The following is a 12,306-nucleotide window of genomic DNA, read 5'->3' on the forward strand; positions in this document are numbered from 1 at the left end:
TTCTGTATGCTGTGGATATGTGTGTTGCTCTGATTGGTTGATAAATAAAATGCTGATTGGCCAGTAGCCACATAGGAAGTATAGGTAGGATAAGCAGACAATGAGAATTCTGGGAAGAGGAAGGCTGAGTCAGGAGTTGCCACCCAGGCACAAAGGAAGCAAGATATGAAGGCAGAACTGAAAGAAGGTACCAGCCACATGGCTAAACATAGATAAGAATTATGGATTAATTTAAGTGTAAGAGCTAGTCACTAATAAGCCTGAGCAAATGGCCAAGCAGTTATAATTAGCATTAAGCCTCTGTGTGATTTTTTTATAAAAGGCTGCAGGACCGTGTATGAGAGATTTGTCCCAACCGTGGGCCAGGCTAGGACACAGGAAATCTTCTGACTACAAAGATCTGATAGAAATAGATGGAACCTTAGACTTTGCTTAAGTTTGAATCTAGTATAGTCTTTAACTGCAAACTTCCGGCATCACCTGACACTCACTTAGAATCATTGACAGTAGACTTTCAGTTTGCTTAAGCAAGGCTATCTCCACAACCCCATTTGTGGTGGGACAGTGATTCAGTCCCTCCCCCTTTATTTCAAAGCAGAAATGCTTTCTGGTCTAAATAATTTGTAAAAACTTAAAAATATTAAAAAGCCAACTTGCCTACCCAATAGTAATTATTTATTTCCCTACCCTACTGTATCATAAGTTGTTAGGAGCATACAAGAAATAAAGGATACTTTTTCTACACAAAGTGTCTTGAGCCAAGTTGCTAAGTTCATTCTGAATACAATGCTATTTTGTACAGAAGTATAATCTAAAGCACATACAGACATATTTATGTAGGAGCACAAGGAGAAGAACATCAAAAATTTAGACACCGTGGAACATGCAGAGTAATGGAGAATAAGAGCCATTCCAGAAAGCAAAGATGCTCAAAGGGTCTTATTGCTGTTCTGTCCTCTTCCAGCTTACCTGTATCATGATTCAAAGTAGACATTTATACTTTAAATCTGTTCTAAGTGTCCTAGTCATTTAATAGACACCAGTTATCCTGCTTTATCTGAAGAGCCTAAGAGATTTGCAGACAGTATAGAATCTGCTGTTCCAACACTTACCTAGAATTGCTTACATCCTTGGGAGCACTTTTCAACTTCTTTGTAGTGCTCAAGACCTATGGCTGGAGCCCTGGCAGCTGAATGTGTCCTAAAGAGTGGGAATTCTGTCTGTAATCAAGTAGCCAGTCTATGGACTTGAATGCTAACTTGGATTTATTTTTGTCCCAAGCCCTTTATTCTCTGGAAACCAGTGACATTAAATAAAATTGTCTTAAGTTGTACTCCTAAAAACTATTGTAAGACACTGTCTTAAGGTTTCTATTGCTGTGAAGAGACACCATGACCACTGCAATTCTTATAAAGGAAAACATTTAATTGAGGTGGCAGCTTGTAGTTTCAGAGGTTCAGTCCGTTATCATGGCAAGGGAACACAGCAGCCTGCTGACAGACATGGTGCTGGAGGAGTAGCTGAGAGTCCTCTATCTTGCAGGCAACAGGAAGTCAACTGAGACACTTGGAGGTATCCTGAGCATAGGAAACCTCAAGCCTTCCCCCACAGTGACACACTTCCTTCAACAAGGCTATACTGACTACAACAAGCCACATCTCCTAATAGTGCCATTCATGTGATTTATGGGGGGCAATTACATTCAAACTACCACAGACACCAAAGTTGTATTCCTAAAACCTGCAAAATCAGATGATCAAAGAAGAGACCCAAGATCTGGGTGAATAGAACAAAGTGTTTCTAAGACCTAAAGAAGTAAATAAACAAAGACTTCAAAGTTTATCAGATAAACTGCACTGGTCAACTCTGGCCTCACATCCCAACTGGGAGTTTAAGAAATACTCAACAGACCATTACATACTTTTCCCTTCTGACCTGGTTTTCCCTCTTGGCAAGCAGCCACTGCCTGCAGATTTCATGGTTCCAGTGCAGAAGCAGGTACCTGGAATTACTACTGCCTAGACTTCACACTGGGGATCAAGGTAGACAGATATAGACTAGATTGCTCCCAACCTTCAATGTCATTAAGAGTTTGGACAATATACCATCTTTCTCTTGGGTGGCCTCAAATTCAGAAGAAGCCCCTAAAGCCATAATTATGCTTAGTGGTAACATCATGGTAATGTAATGTTCTGGCTACCACTTGAACTAAAAAGTTCCTCATGTCCTTCCACACATTGAAGGGGAAAGTATGCTTCACTGCCTGGAAATAGTGATCCCATCTGCCCTTTCCAGAGATGCACTCACTGAGGCTTGTTCTATAGAGGACTGGCAGACTTATGTCACCTACACAAAAACTTCTCAAGTTAACATGGCTGTCAGATAGGTACTTGACACACACCCAGATTTTTCTTTTTTTTTTTAAATTTATTTTATAATTTAATTTAATTTTATATATCAGTCACGGATTCCCCTGTCCTCCCTCCTCCAGCCCCCCCCTCCAGCCCATCCCCCATTCCCATCTCTTCTAGGACAAGGACTCCCCTGGGGATTCAGCTCAGCCTGGTAGATTCAACCTAGGCAGGTCCAGTCCCCTCCTCCCTTCGCCCAGGCTAAGCAAAGTGTGCCTGCATAGGCTCCAGGTTCCAAAGAGCCAGCTCATGCACTAAGGACAGGTCCAGGCCCCATTGCCTGGGGGCCTCTCAAACCATTCAAGTTAATCAACTGTCTCACTTATCCAGAGGGCCTGATTCAGTTGAGGGCTCCTCAGCTATTGGTTCATAGTTCATGTGTTTTCACTAGTTTGGCTCTTTGTCCCTGTGCTTTTTCCAATCATGGTCTCAACAACTCTTTCTCATTCAATCCCTCCTCTTTCTTGCCGATTGGACTCCCAGAGCTCCACCTGGGGCCTGGCCGTGGATCTCTGCATCTGCTTCCATCAGTCATTGGATGAGATTTCTAGCACAACAGTTAGGGTGTTTCACCATCTTATCACCAGATTAGGTCAGTTCGGGCTTTCTCCCAACCATTGCCAGTAGTGTATTGTGGAGGTATCTTTGTGGATTTCTGGGGACCTCTCTAGCACTTTGCTTCTTCCTATTCCCATGGGTCTTCATTTATCATGGTCTCTCTTTCCTTGTTCTCCCTCTCTGTTCTTGATCCAGCTGGGATCTCCCACTCCCCTAAGCTCTCTTTCCCTAGAACCTTGCCCTTCATTAACCCCCCTCATGTCCAGTTTGCTCATGTAGATCTCATCCATTACTCTGTCATTGGGCAATCCCTGTGTCTTTCTTAGGGTCCTGTTTTCTAGGTAGCCTCCCTGGAGTTGTGAGTAGCAGTCTAGTCATCCTTTGTTTTACATCTAGTATCCTCCTATGAGTGAGTACATACCATGATTGTCTTTCTGAGTCTGGGTTACCTCACTCAGGATGATTTTTTCTAGATCCATCCATTTGCCTGCAAACCTCAAATGGCTGAAAGACATTTAAGGAATTGCTCAACATTCCTAATCATCAGGGAAATGCAAATCAAAATGACTCTGAGATATCACCTTACACCTGTCAGAATGGCTAAGATCAAAAACACTGAAGACAGCTTATGCTGGAGAGGATGTGGAGCAAGGGGAACTCTCCTCCACTGTTGGTGGGAATGCAAGCTTGTACAGCCACTTTGAAAATCAATATGGCACTTTCTTAGAAAATTGGGAATCAATTTCCCCCAAGACCCAGCTATACCACTCTTGGGCATATTCCTAAGGAATGCTCAATCATACCACAAGGACACATGCTCAGCTATGTTCATAGCAGCATTATTTGTAATAGCCAGAACCTGGAAACAACCTAGATGCCCTTCAGCTGAAGAATGGATAAATAAAATGTGGTACATATACACAATGGAGTACTACTCAGCAGAGATTTTTCTTTAGAATCCATAGAGGAGACAAGATGAGCCATCACTACTGATGGTTTGTGGTAGCTAAATGACTAGAGTGGCTCAATAAGACAGGTGGAGTTAAATAGCTGAGAATTTGAGTGTCTGTTCTTTCAGTCTTCCATTTCCATGGATTCTAACACCAAGACAAGCCAAAAACAGGGGCAAGGAAGAACTCATCATCCATCACGCTGTTGCCTTAGACCCTTCCGAAAAAGTAAATTGATTACAGTTTGCTGAGACAAGTGTTTTATTTGGCCAATTCCTGATTAGATAAAGGAAGGAATGCGTATTTGGTATACCTAGGTGGTGTAATTCTTGCAGCCTTTTTAAGCTTTGCTGTTACCTCTAAAGAAGGGGGAACTGAGTGTACAGGTCTGTGGAGTAACTCCAATTCTATTAATAGGAAATACAGTAGTTCTCATCCTGTGGCATGGATAAATTGTGCTTCTATGAACCATCAAAATCTTCCTAACTCCTCCAGTCATATCAATTTTTTTAACTCTTTATTCTTTTCTTTCTCTCACAGAGGGATCTCATGTATATGAAAACATCAAAACTTAAAATGCTAGCCCTTAGAGGTGCTTTTCCAAGAGTGTACCCAACCCTGGATTTAACAACCAGAACCACATAAATCAGATGTGCTGCTATTCCAGCAACCCAGAGGTGGAATATCAGAAATTCAAGATTATCCTCAGCTACATTACAAGGTTGAGGCCAATCTGAGCTACATGAGACACCCCTATGGTGATATTTTATTTGTACTGAAATGTGATTTTATTTGTATGTTAATAAATAAAGTTGCCCAGGGGTCAGAGCTATTAGAGCCATAGCAAAAGCTGGGTGGTGGTGGTGCATGCCTTTAATCCCAGCACTTGGTAGGCAGAGCTAAGTAGATCTCTGTGTGTTCAGGGATACAGCCAGCGTTGGAGACACACACCTTTAATCTCAATACCAACCATAGAAGACCTGGAGGTCTGTACAGAAAGGCAGTGACGAGGCGGTCATGTGGTTAGGTTTACAACCAATGAGAAGGCAGAACAGAAAGTCTTTATAAAGACAGACACACAAGAAGTAGGTCTCTTTCTGAGAGGTAGGACCACCGCGATAGTGAAGGGTAAGGTTTTTAGCTCTTAGCTATTGCTCTGACCTCTTGGCTTTTATCTCTGTATTGGCTCTGTGTTTCTTATTTAATAAGACGGTTGGTTACTTCTACACACACCCCCACACATACACACATGTTTCCATGAAGATATTAATCACAGCCATATGTTTTTGCTTCAAGACAGTATGTAAGCCAAAGGAATGGGGAACAGTACTTTTTGTCTCCTATGGGTCTCAAAACTCTCACTGTTGCCTTTTCAATCAATTTAATTAATGAATTAGGGTCTCTAGGGCAGTGGTTCTCAATCTTCCTAATGCTGTGCCCCTTTAATACAGTTCCTCATGTTGTGGTGACCCTCAACCATAAAACTATTTCATTGCTACTTCATAACTGTAAGCTTGCTGCTCTTATGAATTTAATGTAAATATCTGATGTGCAAGATATCTGATCTGTATCCCCCGTGAAAGGGTTATTCAATCCCCGTAGGGGTTGTAACCCACAGGTTGAGAACCATTATTCTAGTGTGTTCTGTTAACTGTTTCTCTATGAATGAACTTACTTACTTTTCGTTTTAAAAAAGGAAAAGTCGGGCATTATTCTGACAGGCCTGCCTTGGTCTTTCTTGGTGCTCTCAATTGCCTTCCTTCTTTGTTCTGCACACTTGGTGTGCTGACTGTTCTGTGATGTGGTGACTTTCTCTTCCATTCTTGTCTGGTTTTGTTCAGTATGCCTCTTTCCCCTTAACATGAATCTCTTTCCTTAGATTTTAGATTTTCTTCTATGATTTTGTTGAGAATAATTTCTGTGCCTTGACCTGGTTTCTTCTCCTTCCTGTATACATATTAATCACTGGTTTAATATTTTTATGGTAGTCCAGAGTTCCTGCATGCCCTATTCCCCCTTTTTTTCCTTCTGGATTTAAGATTTTCTTTGACTGAGTAATCTATTTCCTCTACCTTATCTTCCAGATCCTATATTATTTCTTCAACTTGACCCAATTTCTTGGTGACACTTTCTCTGAGCTCTTTGTTTGACTCTCTGGGCTTTTCACTCTGAATTTTGTTTCATTTTAACTATTTTCCCCAAGATTCTCTTTATTAAATTCCATTTCATATCTTGAATTGTTTAATTATTTCCTTCAACTCACTGTAAGTTTTTTTGTCCTCTTTCAGGCATTTGTTCATATCATCTTTGATTTTCTTGAACATGCTTATAATTATTGTTTTACAATCATTATATCATCATATTTTTTGTAATCATTTTACAATGCATTAGGTAGGATCCTTTTCTAAGAGAATATTACAACTTTGTGTTCATTCATGTTGTTTGTTTTTGTGTTGGTTAGTTTGTGGTTGGGTGTAGCATCTGGAATGTTTGGTTGGTAGTGTTTTCTGGTTTTGTATATCTGATCTTGCCCTTGTTGAACGGTTGTTTGGATCTTTGTTTTCTGTCATCCTACCTTGTCAGCTTGTGAGCCAAATGAATGGTGCTCCATGTGCAGTCTTAGGACTACTCTGTGTTAATATGTTAATGGAGTGTCAGATGTGGTTACCTCTCAGCTGACAATGGGTGCAACTTTTGAGCCTTAGGAGTAAACCTTCTGTAGGCTTAGAAGACTCTCTCCATTGATCTTTAGGAATTTGTAGCAGACTCACTGAATTTTGCAGGTTTGACCCCATATGGTGTTGGTGCATGGTTGTGGTTGGGGTGAATGATAGGCAAGCTTATGGAGAAACAGGTCTGGAAAACCTACCAAGAGTCTTGGCTGGGACCCCAAGTAGTGCTTGTGATGCTCCTCTTAAGTTTTATCCTCAATGTGATGCTGTGGGATGGTCTGTATGTCAAATGTGTTGCTGATTGGTCAATAAATAAATCACTGATTGACCAGTGGCCAGGCAGGAAGTATAGGCGGGACTAACAGAGAGGAGAATTGAGAGAACAGGAAGCTGGGTGAGGGAGACACTGCCAGCCGCCATGATGACAAACAGCATGTGAAGATGCCGGTAAGCCATGAGCCATGTGGCAAGGTACAGATTTATAGAAATGGATTAATTTAAGCTGTAAGAACAGTTAGTTAGTAAGAAGCCTGCCACAGTCATACAGTTTGTAACCAATATAAGTCTCTGTGTTTACTTGGTCGGGTCTGAGTGCCTGTGGGACTGGCAGGTGAGAGAGATTTGTCCTGACTGTGGGCCAGGCAGGAAAATTCTAGCTAAAATGTGATCAGTTATGTTGCTTATAACCATGCATGCTAATTAAGACATTCCAACATTGACAGAGGGCAAAACATCAGTGCAGCAAGGATATTCAACAGATTTGAGAACATGCTGACTAATAGGATGTGAGAATTTTAAAATTTTCCCTTAAGATATGAGGTAACTGTTATGTTTTCATTTTCATAAATCCTTATCCTTGGTGAAGTATTTTCTAAACAATCACATCTATTTTGTGTATCTTTATAAACTTGACATTCAACAAGGCTGATGGCATAAAGAATTAGTTGATAAGTGTTCCCATACTAAATTAAATTAAAATTTGATTTCAGGTTCATTGAGTCATATTATTCTAGTAGAAGAGTGCCAATTGCACTGATACAAACTTGTACTATCTAAATATGTCATGCCTCCCATCTCTGATGTCTTCTTCTAACTCTTATCCTTCAAATTGTGCTTCAAATCTCAGCTTCACTTGCGAACTGCTCCACTTATCTATTTTCTTTTTGAAAGATTTATTTATTTTTATTTAATTTGCTTGAGTATTTGGGTGTACTTATGTATGTGAACAATATGTTGTTCTGGCACAAGGAGGCCAGAAAAATGCATTGACTTACCTGGGAGAGAAATTATAGGTGAGTCACCAGGTGTTGGGTGTTAGGACCTGAACCCAGACATTCTACAAGTACAGCAAGTGCTCTTAACTGCTGAGTCATCGATCTAGCACTGTTCAATATCTTTAAACAGCCCTTTGCTAGTCTCCTCCATAGTAAACACATCTTCTGTACCACCAGTCTTCTCTATGAAGCTTGCCTTGCCTTCATTCACCCTAAGTTTACCAGTACCTCTGCCTATTATGACAGAAGCAATCTTTTGATAATAAGCAAAGATATTTGTGTTGATTTACATCTTTGGTCCTTATTAATCACAATTGATAGGTCTGAGCAATCTATCAATATTCTTGGGTGAGACTCTATGTAGTGCTTGTGCTGCACTTTGTTAGGTCTTAACTTAGATGTGATTGGTTATGTTGCTTATGACAATGCATGTTTGTTATGACATGCCTGGTTAATTAGAAAGTAGTATATGATTCTCAGCATGACCAAAGACCTGGAAATAGGCAAGTGTCTTAGAAAGAGTTCAGTGTTGTTACAAGAGAATGATAAACTCTGTGTAATATATATGTCAAATTGAGTGTTGGAGAAGAACAAAATTCTAATGATCCAAACATGAATTTAACAATGATATATCAGTCAGAGGAGTTTGGCAAGGAAAATAGAAGCAATTCTGTATATCTCTAGTAGTAAGGGGTTGAACAAACAGAAATCAGCTTATTAATTACATAGAAGGGAAGAACAGAGGGTACCATATTATGTCAACACTGAAGTAGAAGATTCTTAAGAGCTTATTGTAAAAAAGAAAACATTGAAAATATTGGGGAAATTTGCAGTACCTAACTAGTATTGGTGAGGAAAAGAGCCAGCCCCCAAAACTGGTCAGTGTGAAGAGAATAAAAGACTGCAGAATACTCAACTCTAAATAGAACGTCTATATATCACTAATCCTCCCAAGTTCTAACTAATCTTGAAAAAGGGGTAGAAAGAGTGTAAGATCAGCAGGTAATGGGTAACTACAGGAAAATAATACTTTCTGGACCACACAGCAGTTGCACATAAGAACTTACAGCCCTGTGACCTCATCCACAGCCTACGCAAGCTAAGTCAGACGAATTTCCAACATGGAGTCACAGAGGTGAGCGGAAACTCCAACCCCTAGCAGAAAAGCTATTGGCATTTGATAACTGTTAGGAGATGAGTCAGTTGTCTTAAGGGTGTGACTGCTGGTTGGTCAACTAGCTTCAAGGAAGTCACACCCAAGAGTATTTGGGCTACATAAATTGGACTCCATGGATTGGGGGAGGCCAAATTTCTGAAGATATGGATGTGAGGGTGAATCTGGGAAGGGTTTGCATGAATATGATCAAAATATATTATGTGAATTAATAACACTGTGAATGTAGATGAGGAGCTCTCAGGAGACTGCAATTCCACACAAAGAACTAGAGGCAATTAAGGAATACTGTGAATGAGAAAAATGGTCTTCCCTAGAGAAGAGCTCACCCATTGCTTATCCAATACTAAATGACCAGCTCTGAAAACATACATATAAGTAGCATTGTATAGACTGAGAAACTTGTACTTATATGTTTAGGAGTATGTATGCATGTATGTATATTTGAATGTATGTAACAACAATTAAATGAGAAAAAGACCACAAATTTGAAAAAGAGCAAGGATGAGCATATGTCAAGGTTTGTAGGGAGGAAATGGGAAGGGGACAGTAGATAATTACATTCTAATCTCAAGAAAAAAAATTTAAAGATAGAGGAAACCAAAATATGGAATATCTCTCACAAAACAGTTGGAAACTTACTTGCTATGATGCTACACAGCTGGCTGCATGTCACTATTACCCAGTTTTGAAATATCTTCCAATTTTTGTAGAAGTCCAACCTAATGGCTAATACACTGGAACAATAAAAACAAGAGAATTCTGGGAAGCATAGTACTCAGCTTCTCTAGTGCAGCACAAAGACAAATTATTAGAAGCTGGTGATGGAGGAGCCCACATTGCTGAGGGATTATTTAGACTACATCCCATTGTACCTCAGGAAAAGGAATCATATGTGCAACTAAATTAGACAGCAAAATTTAACCAGGCCAAGAATTCAGTGTTTCACTTCTTTCTTTAGTTAAATGTATTTAGTTACTTTTCAATTGCTATTATAAAATACCACAAACAAGGTAACTTCTAGAAAGAGGGTTTATTTGAACTTACAGTTCCAGAGAGATAAGAATACGTCATACATGGCAGCAAGCAGCAGACACTGTGGCTGGGGCAGAAGGCTAAGGGACCACATCTTCAGCTACAAGCAGGAAGCAGAGAGAGCAACCAGAAATAGTGTGAGGACTTACACTCCAAGTGACATTGAATCCAGCAGGGTCACAACTCCTAAGAGTCCCTAGGCAGCTTGACCAACCACATATACAACTGCCTGTAACCATCATTCAAACCACCATAGTAGGTCTTAGAGCAGAAATATATGAAATTCACTCAAACTTCACATGGTCAGAATTAGTCAATTAATGCTGGTAATGAGAAGTTCAGCAGAGAAGCTTTGGAATTTTTGGAATTTTATGTAGAATGTTCTTGATATTATCACTACTTCTGAATTGCAGTAAAACATTAATTAAGTGAGTGCAGCAATGAATTCTGGAAGGTTTTCCCTTTGGAATAAAGTACAACTTAATTTATTTCTACTTAATTACCACATTCAGATTTGTCATATTTATTAATAATGAATATCTGTTCTTTTTAAATGGCATTGATCACCAATTTCCACTGCTGCTGAGGGAATTTGACATGACAAATGCCCATCACTATAAGTTCAGTATTATTGCTTGCCTTCATGTACATTATAGCATAGTCAATATTTTACTCAATCTGTAGTGTACATTGATGATACCACAAGAACATTTTCTTCATTTTTCCAGCATGTTTTATTGCATCAAGGTTGCCTTAACTTTCATGAACTTCAAAAACTAATGTAATCACGTTCACTGTGTGATGTTTTCTCCCTTTTCCCCTCCAGAGGTCCTGCTTCCATACAATGAATGTCATCAAGAATAATGCTCTGATTTCAGTTTAAGAGAAATCACACTGATTGTTGTTTCTTGGCATCTTTTTAACAATATTAAATGGTTAGAAACAGGTGAAGTGAAAGAAATTTACTACTTGCTGTGAGAGTGGTGTAAACGGTATTGATCTACTATGAAAGGCCCATGATAGAAAAACATTAAGAACATTATTTCAAGTATAAATGTCTATTTTATTCATTTTTTGGCTTATAGACAAAAATTTCTAGCACAAAGTTACTCTCATCTGGCTTTTGACCCCTTTTCTATGCATTGACACAATAATAGGAGATAAGGTCTACAAAATTATTTGGATTTCACAGAGCTATTGTTACTATCTACACAAGACCTACACAATATCAAACCATCACCATAAATGGGTAAGAGTTCATTAGGCCCCATGTTTAACCAAAGAACTATTGGCAGTTGATAGGGTGAATCATTATTTGGGAGTACAGCCAATGGCAGGTTGCCTGCTCTCCAGTGGATGGCCCCACAGCCTTACATATATTTGTAGTACTAATTGGACTTATTGTGACATTGAAAAATGAGAGCACATGAAGTTATGAAGTTGACAAGGGAACTTGTATGGGAAGATCCAGGAGTAGTGGGAGGAGGTAACTGAAGTGGTAGATTTGATCATATTTCACTGTAAAGGAGTGGGTTGCCTCTTTTGGAGTTCTTGGAGTTTTTGGCCAGTGAGGTCCAATAGACCCAAACATTATACACTACTACCAAATGTTCTTCCGTATCCTCTAGAGCAGAAGTTAACAACCTTAGGTCTTGATCCCTTTGAGGTTGAACAACACTTTGAGAGGGGTTGCATATCAGTCATTTACATTGCAATTCAAAACAGTAGCAAAATTACTGTTATGAAGTAGCTACAGCATAGTTTTATGGTTGGGTTACCACAGCATGAGGAGCTGTATAAAGAGTTGAGAATCATTGCTCTGGAACTTGACAGTAAGACCTTATTCTGGAGAGTACGTACTTGTAGGACATGGAGAAACAAAGCGTGTAGCCTTCTGGAGACTGATCCTTCCTGGCTATCTTTCATTGTGCTGGAAGTTGCCATGGAAGAGAAAAAGAATCACCAATCTTGCTCACCTGTAAATACTGTGAGCTACAACAATGACCAGCTTGGCAAGACATTCTGAATACTGCAATAGCAACACAATGTCATGAAAGTAACCAACCTCCTTCTGACAGGATATAAGGCCTGTCTCACAAGTTTAAATCAATGTCTTGCTCCAACTTTGGGGCCAAAAACCTATGGCTTCTCTAATTTAACTATGTCCATTTAGCTTGTGAAACAGGCCTTATATTTTGAAAAACTTAAGGACCAACACTTAAAGATAAGACT

The 12,306-nt window shown here is 39.5% G+C and overlaps 1 pseudogene; it reads left to right on the plus strand.

Annotated features, from left to right (window-relative positions):
- The first annotated feature begins 1,752 nt into the window (after nt 1-1,752).
- LOC131904792 (nucleic acid dioxygenase ALKBH1-like) lies at nt 1,753-4,564 on the plus strand (annotated as a pseudogene).
- Nucleotides 4,565-12,306: the final 7,742 nt, after the last annotated feature.

This window comes from Peromyscus eremicus, chromosome 2, assembly GCF_949786415.1.
Source record: "Peromyscus eremicus chromosome 2, PerEre_H2_v1, whole genome shotgun sequence".
Lineage (NCBI taxonomy): Eukaryota > Metazoa > Chordata > Mammalia > Rodentia > Cricetidae > Peromyscus > Peromyscus eremicus.